We start from the raw sequence: 16,725 nt of genomic DNA, 5'->3' as shown, positions 1-16,725 counted from the left end.
GGTAAGATGGCTCAGGTCCACTGGGAGTGGAGGGGGTAAGGAGAATGGAGATCTACGCTGTTTTTCCTTTAAAAAGCAGCAGACTATATGCATGATCAGCAAGTAGCATAAACACTATACCCCTAGCTGACAGATTATAGCCTACTGATGCTCCCTTCATAACTAGCCTGGAATCTTGAGGGTCTGGAAAACAGACCAGAGAAGCTGCTTCTCCTCCAACATACGTATAACACAAGACATGTAAAAACTTCGGCTGTGTTTCTGGCTCTACCTTTGACTTGCTGTGAGACCTTAACTATCTCAGTTTTCTCACTTGGGGGTTGTTACCTGTGACAACAGTAGCTATACACAATTTTCAGATGGAATTGTGATTTTCAAGTTATTTTCTCTTTAATCAGGTTTATTTTCAAGGTACTCCTAGTGTGATGCTCCTATCAGTTCTTCAGTCTTCCATAGAATCTATCAAGAAAACAGGGTAGTTAAGTCTTGATTTTCTTATTTATTAAAAACAAAAACCAAACAAATGACACCCCCCACCACACACACACAGAAAGAGGGAACTTAAAAACAGTCTTTTTGTACATCATAAAGAATAACAGTAATTAAAAAGGACACAAATACAACTTTTCTTTGCGAGACACCTTGAACACCAACCTAAAATAGCGTTCAGATTACAAAAACATAGTGTACGTAGCCTATCCAAAGAAACAAATACAGAGATAAAAAGTAAAAGAGAAATGCTCTAGTTTACATGCCGATTTGAGCAGATGTATAGTTGTTTTTTTAGTGAAGCAAGAGAGTTTTAATCCTCTTCCCCCATCTTGTACTATCTCAATTCCTTTTCACATTTTGTTTTACAGCCAACCAATATGTCATGAAAATACACTTATTTTTCACTTGATTTAGTCAGCATCACTCTGGAACTGCTGAAGGAGAGAGACCTTAAGCTTTGGCTGCTCACGCCCAGGAAAAGGATATCCGAGTGGTACACTCGACATGAGGCTAATGTAATGAGTCACTATAGATCTGAAGTCCCCTGACAGGATACTGTACATTTATGATTTTGTACCAGTATATCAACCTGCAGATGATCAAGTGAGAGAATAGGTTATGACACAGAATAATTGAGAGCAGGGCGTTGTCAGGGCTTTGTCAGTCTGTTCATCAAAGAAATTAACATACTGTATTAACATATCCCTCAAACCAATATATCCTCTTTCTAGCTGGTCTTGTTTACAATCCCAGAATAAATAGTATTGAAGGGTCTGTCTCTTGAGTCAGTCACATATTCTCTCCTCTGCAAATGTGCAGATGACGAAACAGATGGTAGCATGGGACCTGATCCACAAAGTTCAAATCCAGACCCCGAACCTGAAAGTGCTTAGATTCCTTTTTCTGGTTTAGACCCAGCTGTCTTGTGAGTCTATATGCAAGTCAAATTGAAGTTGCAAAACAGAGGTAAAGGGGGAAATGAAACAAAAGCAGTGAGTGCAAATAAAAACAACGAATGGGGAATAACCAAGTGCACAATTACAAAAAGACTCATTTAACAAATACACCTCTACCCTGATATAATGCTCTCCTCGGGAGCCAAAAAATCTTACCCAGCAGGGGAAAGAAAACCTTTGGATCACTGCCTGCGCTGTCTTTTTTCTTCTTTCTTTGTGGGCACTGAGCCTATTCCTGGGCTCCATGGCTAGACAGAAGCGTGTGGATCAAGCCTATGAGCTTTTTATAAATCCTTCCCCCTTCCTGCAGCACTGAGGAAAAGCTCCACCCCCCCAACCCGCCTTGGGATTAGTATAAACAGGGTTTTTTGGTCCATACTGTGGGGCTGGGAAAGAATTTTTCCTTCACTGAGGGACTGTCCTGGGCAACATTAGATTCCTCCCCACACACTTCCTCTCAGCTGCCCGGGGACCCTGTGGTTAGGTTATGCTGTAAAATTAATTTAGTCAAAATTTGGCAGATGCCCATTCAATAGGGAGTCTGGTTCCTTGAAAAAGTGGATTAGGAGAAGTATCTCCTAAACAAGGTGAGGGATGGGATTGGGGCTCCTAATGACTAGTGCAGTGAGGAGAAAACTCCCTATCTACTTAAATCTTGTATGATGGTGTGAACGGGTAGGAGGCTGACAACAGCCCTACCCTAGCTGTCATGAGGGGTTGGCAGCAGCATACCCCAAGATGGGGGATGGGGAGTTGACAGCAGCACTCCTCCAGGTGGTACAGATTAGAAAAGGAAGGATGACCTGCAAGGATGAGTTATTACCAGATAATTCCCAGATGTGTGACATAATCAAGTTGTGGCCTAGTTCAACCATATTCCTGGTATCTCTTTCTTCATGTGGTGTCTGGGTCAATTAGCTCTGAAGAAGGAAATCACAATAGAATAATGTAAGCTAGTGAGAAATATATGAATCAATTAAGAAGTGAAATTGAGACAGAGAAAGACAAGAGACTATGAGCAAAGACAATATAGCAACAAAACTATCAAGTTAGCTAAAAAGATTTTACAATACACCTTTTGGGCCTGACTGAAGCTACTGGAGTTCGACCACTGACACCAAGGAGAGCAATGTACCTTTCTGCATAGCGTCCTACATAAAGAGTTTTTCTTCTTAGCGTACGCGCAATGTGCCTCATGTAGCATGTGATCAGGATTCATCACTGACTTTGGTCCGGATTTAAGCAAGATGTAAAGCGAATGAGGCTCAGAAAGAAGCAGGGGAGAGAATTCTAGATAGTTGGAGGCATGGAGCAGCACAAAAAATGATGCTGCTGTTGATTTAAGGAATAAGATATGGCAGGCTGTGGTTTAGTGAGTTATTTGGCTAATTGTTGTCAACACATTTATTCAGTAGGTGTAAAGTAATAAATCACAATTCATGCATACCAGGCTTTCTTATGATTATAAAACAGGGTTTTGTTTAAGACATTGTAAGAGACCTGAATAAACTCAAAGAAACCGCCCAATATTATTACTTTATTTTTTGTACTTTTAATCTTAAGTGTTTCAAAAATGTCAAGATTTTTTTCTTCCAAAAATGTGGTTTTAAATGTGCCTAGTGAATTTAAAACAACAAAGCAAGCATGATAATGTTCCTTGACTTGGGAATGAAGGGGGAACTCTGTAAGTGGCATAAGATGATATGGCTTGGAAGAAAATGGGGATAATGAACACAGCTTTAATTCACACCTTATCAAGCTGAAGGTGCAAATCTTATAATTGGCTGACACTATATAATGCCTTAAGGGCCAAATCCTGTAAATTGAATGATGGTAACACTTTAAGATGTTGAGTGATGGTAATAGGAATTGAGGGCATTCAACAGCTTGTTCTCAAAGTGAGTAGAAATGTATAAATATATTTCCATTGATACATAGGCCTGGTCTACACTGGGGAGAGGGAGGGATCAATCTAAGTTATGCAACTTCAGCTACGTGAATAACATAGCTGAAGTCGAGGTACTTAGATCGACTTACCGTGGTGTCGATTCCGCCTGCACCTCTCACAGTGGTGGAGTACAGGAGTTGACGGGAGAGCACTTGGGGATCGATTTATTGCATCTAGACCCCTGCTGGATCGATCTCTGCCCGCCGATCTGACGGGTAGTGTAGACATACCCATAGTGTTGGCCCATGTTAAAATATAGTGTGCTTTGTGTAAGGACTCTAAGAAAATGTGGCAGGTAATTACATTAGTCTAACATGTTAAAAATTCATGGACAAGTGATTTTTAATGTATTAGAATTAAACATGAGCATGTTCTCTACATACATCTCCTGTGTGTGTGTATGTGTTGTTAAAGTTACGTATGACATGACTTATGATTACCCCTTGAGGCCTGCTTTTTGGAGTCAGTTACAGAATAATCTTTAAAGTAAAACTTAGTCATAGTTCAGTTACATAATGAACTACTTTGATTGAAACCTTAAAGTAATAACTCCTGTGAGCTATCGTCTCTGTCTCATAACTAAGGTTATTTGGGACTTTTGAAATTATGGATTCCTTTAAAAACTAAACTGTAATGGAATATTTATAATGAATCCACAGTATTACCTTGTCTGACCATGAAGTTAAATACATTTCATGCTTTAGAAAAAACAGTGGTGTATATACAACTTGTGACTTGATTCTTCTTCCCTTTATTTTTTATTCTGATTAATGCAGTATTTTGTGGGCCTTGGACCAAATCCTGACTTTCTGCACTGAAATAATTTTATGCAGGCTACACATTAGCTGGGGCTTCAGTTACCCTTGTGGACCAGCCAAAGGGGAGGGGGATATGTGTACAAGTGGAGGATTGGTTTGGGAGAGTGGTGTCATCTCCCCTCCAATCTAGATTGCTTGGGTGAGTGAATGTTGGCCTGGGTCTCCAGTGGATCTGTTCTCCTGCATGAAAGTGCCATTTTGGAACTCATATTCAGGGCTCTTTCTGGGCTGGTAGCTTTATAGTCCCCATTGCTGCCAGTGCCACTCAGAAGGGGAAGCCTCACCCTACCACATGAACACTGAGAGGGGTTTTTGCCTCCTCTCATATCATTCTCCAGCACTACCGTACCCATACAGGGCAGTTCGGAGTGGGGTTGGGTGGCTGTGTGGGAGATCCCTGGCTACTACGAAGACCGGGTCCCTCCTCAGCATTCCATTTCTCCCCCAGTGGTGTGGAGATCAGAGGGCACTGCCACATAGCAGGGGGTGGGGAGGGGGAAGAGGACGGAATCTCCCTGTGAATGGGGGGTAGAGGGAAGCTACTGATACTCAAGGTGGGAGATGTGGGGGGAAGGGCTGCCAGCGTAAGGTTGTCAAGGGGTGTGCCAGTAGTTCCTATGGCCGTTCCTAAGGCAGTTCCCAGTGCTTTCCCCTCACCCCCTCCTGACAGCTGGTGCCCTGTGTGCCAATACTCTCCAGCCCCCCACCAGGTGCTTGTGTCCTGTCCTGGTCCCCCACCCACTCCAGCAGCTGGCGCATGTGCTCCTAGGGTGTCTGTTGGGACCCACGGTGGCTAGAAAGCAGGACCAGGCTGGGCTGGGGAGTCCTACCTGCTCCATGGTGGCCAGCCTGAACTTGTACACTGTGGTAGCCACTCCAGCCTCTCCTTCAGGTTCTGCTCATGTCTCCATCCCCCTGCGTGTGCGCAGAACATAGCCAGGTCCCACTCTCACTTCCATGAGATTATTGGAGTGGGGGGGGGACATAGATCCATCCCCCAACTGTTTCCATTGCAGGTGTGCTAGTCCTCTCCTCTTTCCCCAAACCCCAGTGCCACTGCCCAGATATGGGCCAGGATTTGTCCATAAATGGATTTTGTGCAGTGTGATACTTAGCACTGAACAGGCTACTTTGGCACCTTTATGTTCTGTTTTGTATCTCTCTGTTCCACTGATTTCACAGTAAAAGTAGTATATTAGTTTACTTTCAGGACTGGGCCTAATGACATCAGTTCTTCTCAATGTATGCCAAAATGGAGGCCTGATCCTGCTGCCATTGATTTCAGTGGCAGCAGGATTGGATCTTAATAAGGAAGCACTGAGGGCCTGATGCAGCACCCATTGAAGCCAACAGAAAGATACCCACTGATTTCAGTGGGCGCTGGATCAGATTCTAAGCTAGTCATATCCTGAGCTTGAATCCTTTTTGGTAATGATAGCTCACCTATGCTAAGAAGCACAAGATTTTAGAAAGTTCTCTTTTAGGGCCTGATCCTGAAATCCTAGGATACATAAAACTCCCACTTAAGGCAATAAGACTTTTCATTGTGCAAAGAGTTCATGACTGACTCCATAAAAGGAATTGGTCATTATTAATTGCACTGTAATGTGTGTATCAGTTCACTGCATGACAGGTGACCTCCCTTTATTTTGACTGATTTACAAGTGTTCACAACCTGCGGCTTGATCACTGAATCCCAAGTACTTAACAAATAGGTAGTACAAATTTCTAACGCCACATCCAGTTTAAAGAATCTAATCAGAGGAGGCAAATCCTTCAGCTACCCACAAATTAGTTTGGAAGCCTTTTCCCATGCCAGTACAGTGATGCAAGTTTATCTTTAAAAGTAATAAAACCTTTTTCAGTTCATTTAAAGTAAGCAAGTACTGGTTAAAAAGATATTTGGAGTTGATTAATTGCTAAATATATCATGCAACTTTAAAGTTAACGTACCACCTTCTCACAAAGAACAGGATAAAAAGTTATCTACATCAGCTAATGGAAAAATAGTTTGACGACTGAAAGATAAGGTAGGAGCGATTTCAGGAAAAGTGTATTTTACTTGATTAAGTTTGGCAAAAGGATTTGGTGGTTTAGATTCTGTTTAACACTCCTCAGCATCAGTCAGGTAGATGCTCCATATTTTAAAGTACTCTTTTCTCTATGATTGGTGTAATTCATTCATGTCTTTCCTACAGATTGCAGTCTCAATTTTTATCCTCTTAAATGAAACCCCAATACAATCACAAGCATATAACAAAAGTATCTTAAACTCAATATTTCAACTAGGAAACCCTGTCCCTATATCAAACCAAATATAAAAAAACTGAGAAGATCCCCATCACTTGAATACTGGAGACAGAGAAAAATGGCTTGATCCCCAAAAAGTTTAATATAAAATAGAGCTAAGTCTCTACATGAATTCAGAAAGTTGCAGTAGGTGTCCCCATCAATGAATATGTAATATTAAAAATGCCATATACTATGTACAGAAATGGCAAAACAAAATGATAGCTGGATAAGAAATGCAGATAAAGCCAATTGTATAAGTGCAGAAAGTAAGCAGATTTGAAATTCCCAGAAATGACAAACAGTTCAAAAAGTAGCTGCTTATAACCTGCTTATAATCTGAATGACCCACGTCCAGAAGAGCTGTCACCACTACAAAACAGATAGCAATAATAAAATCTGTTCAGAAAACTCAGGCAGCTTCCTGGAATAAATCCAACCTTGCCTTCTCTTTGCTGGAAGAGCTATGTCTTTACAGGTCATTGGCTCACATGCAACAGTTGTATCCCACCTGTTTAAGCATCTACCTGCATATTTCAATACATAACGTGCCTTGAAAATTCTGACCTTAGAGTTCTGCCAGTCAGCAAAGTTTCCCATCCACTCCTGGATAAGATCTTTCCTAGAAAACAAACCACCTTTTTATTTAGGGTCTGAGGCCAGTTACTCTTTCCCAGTCAAACTATAGTGAGCAACAGATGCCAACAAGTTCAAGTATAGGTGAAACTTCTCCACTACAACTATTTGGGACAGAATCTTTCCTGTTGGCTTTAATTTCCCACCTTCTTACCCAGGCAAGGTCAAAAGGTTGTATAGCTTCTCCTGCATTAATTGGTAGGCCAACAAGGACTACCTATCAAGCTCACCATGTAGTAACCACAGGAGTGAAGTGTGTTAAGGATGGATTCTCCAAGATTGGATGTCTTTCTAAAAAGGCCTATGCTAGTTCAACGAGAAGTTATGGGCTTGATACAGGAATTACTAGGTGAAGTATTACAGCTTGTGTTATGTAGGGTGTCATATTACAGGATAATGGTCCTATATGAACTTAAAATCAATTAATTTATCAATCTATTTTCAAGGAATGTTGTGGGTTGCTTTTGGCCTGTATTTTTGTTCGAAACCCCAAAGTGCCTCTATATCCTATTGCAATTACCAAAGATATTTTATGGAGTCAGTTCAGCAAACATTCACAGTCTTTGATATGTCCTTGCTAAATCAAAATACATCAATAAAACAAAACATCCAATAAAAGAAAACTATCTTGTAAAATGTTATCTTCTAATAAAACAACACTTTGAGAAACTTTCAAAGCCCATGTTAATTTTTATTTTCATATTAAAACTTATAGAACACACAAAGAATTAATCACTAGAAGAAACTTCCATTTCTATTGCTAGTGGAATATTTGCATACACTTGTAAGCAGGGTCTGAATGAATGCTTCCCTAACAGCTAGCTGGGACGGGAGAGACTCTGGGTGTGGTTATGTAAATACAGTTTGCTCTTGCTTTGCTTAGATATTCAGCAGCTGGAGAGGTGTTTTGCTCATTGTAATCAACTTGGCTGGTGCTGGGTCACAAATCACATTAGTACTAGATGCAGGGGTAGTGAAATGGCGTTATCAATGTAATTATTGTGGGAATGCAGGGAAGCAGGACTGTGCTTAACCTATTCAAAATGCGGGGGGATTCACCCTTAGCAGCGAGGACCTAATTGAGCCAGGGGTTTGACTGCCAAAGCCTTGTGAAAGTAAGGGCAGGACTAGCTTTTCTTTTCTTCAGGCTGGCTTAACTCCTTCTTTCCCACTGTTAAAAGAATAGAGCTAAATAGGCTTTATTGGAGCCTCTTTTGTTATTTTAATTGCTCAATCAGAGCTGAAACCCGTTGTGGTAGGACTGCATTTCTGCCTTGTTTGTTAAGAGTTGGAATCACTTGAGATAAGGCAATGTTTCTGGTCAGCCTGCAAAAGAGCTGACAATCACTGAAAAACTGATGTGCAGAGGTCACAGCAGAGAGGCAGATAGTGACTGACAGCTGACAAATGAGTGACCAGCAGGGCAGCAGCAGAGAGGCATGATGAGTGGCTAGCAGGGCAGCAGTGGAGATATATGATGAGCAGTCAGCTGATTGGCTGGTGGAGGAGCACAAGGAGAGCGGTGAGCAGGTAGCTGGTGAGTGGCCAGTGGCGAGTAAGACGTCTCTTTATCCCGCACCCAGGGTGGGAGGTGAACTCTGGGTTTGTACTGACCAAGATAGCAACTGTGGGAGTGCAGAGAAAGGTCAGGCATGTGAAAGGGACTTCTGGGTTGCTGAACTTAAGAATGTGAGTGGGAAAGTACAATGCCCAACTTACTCGGGGGTGGGTCTTTTGCTCATGGTTTATGTTTATGAACCCTGTTTGCAGTTTTTCTCAATTAATGCTGAGTTACTTCCCTCCTTTTATTAAAATGTTTCTTTTCTATACTCAGACTCTGTGCTTGCGAGTGGGGAAGTATTGCCTCTAGAGGAACCCGGGGTGGTGTGTAATTTTTCCAGGTTACTGGGTGCGGGCTTGAGCTAGTTCTGTTTTGTATTGATGGAGAGGAACCCCTAGATAATGAACCGGGTCCTGGTTGTTGCTGGCTTCACCTGGCAGAAGGGTTACACACTGAAATATCTAAAAATTAACAAACAAACACCCTGTATTCTCTGTTGCCTTCTTAAGGGAGTTAAATACATGCACTAAAATCTAGAACTGATCAGGAATTTTTTGACAACATTTTTTTCATCAGAAAATGCCTGTTTATTGAAACTTTTTATGGGCAAGGGTTGGTTTCAATTAAACTTTCTCAGGTCCAAGATGGAATTTCTGGTTAGCGAGAGAGAAACCCACTCTCCTCCTCCAGCAAAATGGTTAGAGCATTCATCTGGGATGTATGTTCAACGCTCTATTCTGCCGGATTCAGAGCAGAGACTTGAACTGAGATTACCCACACCTGAGGAGAGTTTCCTAACCACTGGGCTATATAATCAGTCTCTCTTTTTTGCCCAATGAATATTTATTTATACATACTGAGTATCAGCAAAAGGAAAGACCGCGAGAAACAAAAAAATACTGATTTTTATAGCCCAGCAGGCACTCACATAGGATGTGGGAGACCCTACATTCCTGGTTCTAAATCAGGCAGAGTAGACTTGAATCTAGGTCTCCTATATGCTAGCTGAGTGCCCTAACCACTGGGCTATTGGCTATTCTGGGGTAAGTGGGTATCTCGCATGCTTTTTTCTCAAAAATTTCAAGAGAGGTGTCATTTTTATTCTGCACCAGAGTGAAAACAAATTTGATTTTTTTTAAATGGAATTCTTGTGTTCCCACAAAACCTACTAAAATTTACAATCAGAGAAAAATGTTCTCTGTATTTGTTATATGTGGACATTATTTGTGAGATTTTCTTCAGTTTTATATTGCTGAAGTCACGCTGATAACAAACTTTATAAATAGATCTCTGGGCCAAACTCCAACCTGATGCAAGTGGGTGCAATGCTATTGATTTAATAGACTCACATCCATTTACTCCATAGCTCAGTTTCTCTCCAGATCCACTTGTAAAGGGACTGACAAGGTTATTTTGGAACCGACACTTTAGTTATTTTGAGGCTGTTATAATCTGATGAGATAAATTCTTCAGTTGTTAAATACCTAGTGGCAAAAAGCAATACACGCAGTATTAGGGCACTAAAAGTGATTTAGGGTTTCCTGGGCCAGAGCAAGTAAGGGGGGGCACCCCGCCCCGTCCACCTGTGGCACTGTCCCTGTTCTGCCCATCCACATGTGACCCTGCCCACCGCCCCGCCCCTTCCCTGGGACCCCGCCCCTCTTCCACCTAGGGTCCCTTCCATTCCGACCCCAAGACCGGAGAAGCCCTGTCCCCCTGCTTCACCAGCCTGGAGGCTGCAGCAGGTAGTGAGAGCTCCTCCAGTTCCAGGGCCGCAGCGAGCGTCACGGTGCTGCTGAGGCTTCTGCTGGGGACGGGGTCGGGGGCGCTGGGGGCTTCCCCTACTGCCACACTTGGCTGCTGCCAGAGTCGGGGAGGCACTGGGGACTTCTCCTGCTGCTATGCCCACCATGCCCTCCCAGCGTGGATGCTGGGGAGTGGGGTCAGGGGCACACTGGTTTCCCCTGCTGCTGTTTGCCAATGCAGCCGCTGAAGAACGGGGTTTGGGACGTGGGGTGCTTCCCCTGCTGCCGTGCTGTCCCGCCTGCTGGGCCCGCTGCTTGGGAGTGGGGTCAGGGCACGGGGGCTTTCCCCAACCGCCCAGGGCTCCAGGCCCCCCAGTTGGCCGTGGCCCCTGGGCACAGGCCCCGTAGGCCAAGTGGCTATTCTGCCACTGCTCTGAATAATGGAAAGCATATCTAAAGCATTAGATGTGAATGCTTCACTTTCTGATTATATTCAATGTCAGTTTTATGATGCATGTCTAAATTGCAAAAGCACCTTGCCCCAAGATGAACATATTGTCAACACCGAAGTTGCACACAAAGGTTGCAGCTTGATTAACAGATGCAAAAACACGTTAACAAGAACATACTTAGATAGTTCTGTTTGCTACCCAGTGAGCCCAAATGTGCACCTGGTTTTTGCTTACTGGCCTGAGGCTAATACACAGTTTTGCTTATTATTGTGTTTCATGTATTGTGTGCTGGGTAATGTCAATGAGCTATGCCGGTTTTACAACCCTTTTAAAAAATCTCTATTTCTCCAATCTTTTGCTGGGAAATTTTAACCCAAAATGTACTGGATTTTTCTTTATCCGACTGTTTTCCTTTCAGTTCAGAAAGCCACAGCCCAAATCTAATTTATACCCATTCCTGGAAATAAAGCTGCTGGTTTGGAAGTTTTGCCATTGACTTCAATGTACAGTGTCTTTTGCAATTTACTTGCAAATTATACAATTTTGTATTGAGGGAATAACAAGGGTTGGCTCTTCAATTAAGCCCCACAGTACCGCTTTATGAAAGGCACTAAAAGAAATGTGTTGAAAACATTTGGTATGTTTTCGGCCTGCATAAACAGCACAAATATTAGAATATAGTTGGTGATTGGTATCTGAATTAAATAATATTACCTCCATCAGGAATTTGACCACATTATGTTTAAATCAGGAAGAATGAAACAATGTATTGATTTAAAATTGTATAGTATTTTTATAGCAATGAACTTTACTTTTATGATCTTGTGCGCTGAAAACGAAGCAATTTGAAGGGGAGTGCTCATGCAAATTGCAACTACCTCCTGTGAGTTACCGTTCTGTTGAATTAAGATCCCATTTATCACTGCATAATTTTTTTTCCAATAAAGAAATTGTTGAGATGGAGGCATGGACTGCATGTCCCTTCTTGGAAATGATAGTTAAAAAGAAATACATTGTCTTGCTCATAGGATCAAGAATAGACAATAGACCTTAAACTTAATAAAGTCTAGAATTAATAGAGGCTGCTGTAAAATGATTTTATTGGAATTATAATAGAAGAGGCTTGTCACAAGATGGCAGACTTCACCGGTGAGCCATAATCCTTGTAGGCTATGAGACTCTAAAGGGAATTTCACAGATAAGGGAGCTGTTTTACTGACAAGGAGCATACTAAATACCATGAGGGAGAGAACTCATTTATGCACATTGGCCTGTTGGTGCATCAAACCAGTAGTTAATTTAAAATTGCTACATGAACAGCTATAACTTTGTGAAATACATTTGCACATAGGTCATACCTTCCCCCTGCATTTGCTCCAATCAGAAACCAGTTCTATTTTCTTAGGCTATATTTAAAGAGATTTTCTATATATGCAAACAAACTATCCACATAGTCAATATGTAAAGATTGTTGATTACTTGCTTTGGGCACATATTTAGAAGTAATTTTTTCTGCATATAGAAAGCTGTCTTAAAACCTCCTGCATTGCATGTGACAAGAGTCCATGATGGCTTTTATCATCTAAAGCTTTGCAAACCTCGCCATATGCCTAATAATTAAAAAGATTGGAGGTGATAATTACTGCATCCTGGGACTGACAAATGCTGTGCAGGACAAAGATATTTCAAATGTAGAAAAATGCTTGTCGGGAGCTAGACACCTAACTACCTTTTTGAATTCCCACCCTAATAGTCTAATAATTTTCAGATTTCATAATTAAATGGCTATAACTTATATTTGATGATTAACCCATAGAAACACCATTAGACAATTATAATAAGAACCCACAAACTTTATCTTGCATGGGCAGGGTCAAAGACTGAAAAGTTCAGTTACATCAGGATTGTCAAATAGATGTATATAATTTGGCTTTTGGTTAATTTGATTTTAATTTGCTTCTCATTTCATTTTCTTGTTGCATTGATACCACATAGTTAGCAATTTCCCCTCCAGAAAATTGACTGTGTGCATGAGGGAGAAATTAAATTTCTAGACTTGTCTCTGCATTGAAATTGGAAGCTGTAAATAATTCCATATTTTAGATTTTCCACCCAGGTGAACAGCATGTTCACTATATAAGGTGCTCTTATTTGGAAGAATCAGTGAAAAAACCTCTACATCTCTCAGCCAACTAAACTGAATCTACCTGTCTACACATCTGTGATAAATTAAAGTGAGCTACTCTCAGGGAAAAGGCATTTATTCTAATTCTTTTCTAATTATGTGACCCCCCCACTTTGGGTTGTGATCTTGTCAGATCTCAAATTAAGCAGGGTCAAGCCTGATCTGACAACGGGAGATCATTAAATAACACCCAGAATGCTTCAAGGAGTGGTGTCAGTGACTCGGTAGATGGCATTTCTCCTTATTAGTCTATTTGAACCAATGCCCCAGCAGAGTGCTTAGAGGCAGAGTGCTTCTGATTGTACCATTGATTAGCTGAGTTTTAAATGGTCCTGACCCTTTGTGGTCATTCAAGACTTCATTGCATGTTTTACTATACTTGGTGTGTTTGCCCTGATGTATCACCTGAATTTGTAGGTTAGCCAAGACTAGTTACATTTTGTGTACCAAAAACTTCCCGGTACTAGCTGCAGTTGAATATATTTGTCACACACACAGTATGGGTAGGGCGCTTTCTAGCTTGATATTCACCAGGCTGTTGTGCTTGGAGCCTTCTTCAATGGGCTGGATGTGCTTTAAGCCTCCCGAGCCTGACTAGAGACCAGGCATTGCCCCTGGCTGCAGTCAATAGGCAGGGTGCAGATTGTCTGTCTCACATCCCGTCCTGAGAGCTAAGACATCACATTTCAACTGCTGAGGCCTGGGGCCAGTACTGACCCTCAGACTCTCCTGTTGCTTAAGCACACCCTTTTCCAGAGCTCCAGACAGGTGGTCATGCCAGTTCACCTCTCCAGAGGCACGTGCTAGTGAAACAGACAGACTTTGCTCAATATTCTAAAATAGTTTACTCTTTAGAGAGCATGAGGAATACACAGATTTAGACGAAATAATAAACACATCTGTACATATTTCTCAGCCTCCGTTTCCTCACCACTTTGAGGAATTCTTTGGGTCTAGGGCAGACCCTCTGAAGGAGTCCAGATTCCCTCTCTTGCACATGGCTTCTCCTCTAAATCATGGAGTTTCTCACTCTATCTAGGTCAGCTAGCTTCCTTCTTACTCAGTTGTTAGTCCTGCAGAACCCTCTGCTACAAAAGCATGCCCGTCTCTTTTTCTCTCCTGCCCAAAGCTTTCTGTGTTTCTCAGTCCCTCACATTGATATGTTCATAGATTCATAGACTTAAGGTCAAAAGGGACCATTATGGTCGTCTAGTCTGACCTCCTGCACAACGCAGGCCACAGAATCTCACCCACCCACTCCTGTAACAAACCCCTAAGCTATGTCTGAGTTATTGAAGTCCTCAAATCGTGGTTTAAAGACCTCAGAGAATCCTCCAGCAAGTGACCCATGCCCCATGCTGCAGAGGAAGGCGAAAAACCTCCAGGGCCTCTGCCAATCTTCCTTGGAGGAAAATTCCTTCCCGACCCCAAATATGGTGATCAGTTAAACCCTGAGCATGTGGGCAAGACTCACCAGCCAGCACCACTACCCCCTGGATCCTTTGTTCTCTTGCTAAAGATTTTCTACTGTTCAGTTCCCCCTCTCTGTAGAGAAAGTTGGTTGATATGATTTACCAGCTCAAGGAACCTCCTTAGAATCTCCATTGTTTGATCAGAGCACAGTCATTAAGGTTAATAACTCTCCATTGTCTGTGGTCTGGTGAGTGTATCATGCTAATGAAACATGGTGGCAGTATCTGAGCTGTGAGTCCTCTGCAGTGTGGCACTTGGCAGCGTGAACCATGGAACTTGATCTGAAGCCTTGGATTTTGCAGACACAAACTTAGCAAAGCAACGGACCCGGGGGAAAGAGGAGTTGAGCTGTACACAGACCTGGCCGTCCAGGAGGATGACAAAAGCTGGAAAATAAAACCAATAAAACCAGGAACAAGGCAGAGAGATCTGCAGAACTTTGAAGCTCCCCATTGCCTCAGTCCAACTGCAGGCAGTCAAGGGAGTGATACTAGCAGGTTGGCTAGAAGACATAAGCCAAGTACCAGTAGGAGCAGAACTATCTTTTCAAAGTAAGTATGAGCTAAGTGTGCAAGATGGAATCCTATTTCAAGCACAATGAGCGGTTGTTCCTGCTTCATTACATAGGGATATCACGCAAAAAAATACATGCCTCACACCTGGACATTGACAGCTGCCTTAGATAGGCTCAGAATTATTTTTACTGGCTGGGAATGAATAGATAACTCCACTCCTTGATAGAAAGGTGTTACACCTGCCAGTCATGTGATAACCACCAGCAGAAAGAGACTGTTACCACATGAGCTGCTCACCCGACCATGGGAAAAGATGGGAGTAGATTAGGGCTGTTGATTAATCGCAGTTAACTTATGCGATTAACTCCAAAAATTAATCACAATTTAAAAACTTAATCGTGATTAGTCGCAGTTTTAATGGCACTGTTAAACAGTAGAATACCAATTGAAATTATTAAATATTTTGTATATTTTTCTACATTTTCATATATATTGTATTCTGTGTTGTAATTGAAATCTGTGTACATCTCTTATTACAAATATTTGCACTGTAAAAATGATAAAAGAACTAATATTTTTCCATTCACCTCATACAAGTACTGTAGTGCAATCTTTGTCATGAAAGGGCAACTTACAAATGTAGATATTTTTTGTTACAGAACTGCACTCAAAAACAAAACAATGTAAAACTTCAGAGCCTACAAGCCCACTCAGTCCTACTTCTTGTTCAGCCAATCACTAAGACAAACAAGTTTGTTTACATTTACTGGCGATAATGCTGCTCTCTTCTTATTTACAATGTCACCAGAAAGTGAGAACAGGCTTTTGCATGGCACTTTTGTAGCCAGCATTGCAAGGTATTTATGTTCCAGATATACTAAACATTCGTATGCCCATTCATGCTTTGGCCACCATTTCAGATGACATGCTTCCATGTTGATGATACTCATTTAAAAAAAAAAAGTGGTGTTTGTGACTGAACTCCTTGGGGGAGAATTGTATGTCCCTGGCTCTGTTTTACCCTCATTCTTCCATATGTTTCATGTTATAGAAGTCTCTGATGATAACTTAGCACATGTTGTTCGTTTTAAGAACACTCTCACTGCAGATTTCACAAAACGCAAAGAAGGTACCAATGTGAGATTTCTAAAGATAGCTACAGCACTCAACCCAAGGTTTAAGACTCTGAAGTGCCTTCCAAAATCTGAGAGGGACGAGGTGTGGAGCATGCTTTCAGAAATCTTAAAAGATCAACACTCCAATGCGGAAACTACAGAACCCAAACCACCAAAAAAGAAAATCAACCTTCTGCTGGTGGCATCTGACTCAGATGATGAAAATGAACATGCGTTGGTCTGCACTGCTTTGGATTGTTATCGAGCAGAATCTGTCATCAGCATGGACACATGTTTCCTGGAATGGTGGTTGAAGCATGAAGAAACATATGAATCTTTAGCACATCTGGCATGTAAATATCTTGCGATGCTGGCTACAACAGTGCCATACGAATGCCTGCTCTCACTTTCAGGTGACATTGTAAAAAAGAAGAAGGCAGCATTATTTCCTGCAAATGTAACCAAACTTGTTTGTTTGAGTGATTGGCTGAAGAAGAAGTAGGACTGAGTGGACTTGCAGGCTCTAAAATTTTACATTGT

At 41.8% G+C, this 16,725-nt stretch overlaps 1 long non-coding RNA gene across 1 annotated transcript; it reads right to left on the bottom strand.

The window, feature by feature from the left end:
- Positions 1-257: 257 nt before the first annotated feature.
- Positions 258-14,655, bottom strand: LOC123378273. The gene is made up of 4 exons (XR_006582536.1): positions 14,557-14,655; positions 7,071-7,125; positions 2,272-2,368; positions 258-459 (listed from the first exon to the last, which is right to left on the bottom strand). It is a non-coding gene; the product is annotated as an uncharacterized LOC123378273 (long non-coding RNA).
- Positions 14,656-16,725: the final 2,070 nt, after the last annotated feature.

Source organism: Mauremys mutica, chromosome 10, assembly GCF_020497125.1.
Source record: "Mauremys mutica isolate MM-2020 ecotype Southern chromosome 10, ASM2049712v1, whole genome shotgun sequence".
In the NCBI taxonomy this organism is placed as follows: Eukaryota; Metazoa; Chordata; order Testudines; family Geoemydidae; genus Mauremys; species Mauremys mutica.
Note: the sequence above shows the minus strand (reverse complement) of the source record. Positions and strands in the feature narration are given on the sequence as shown.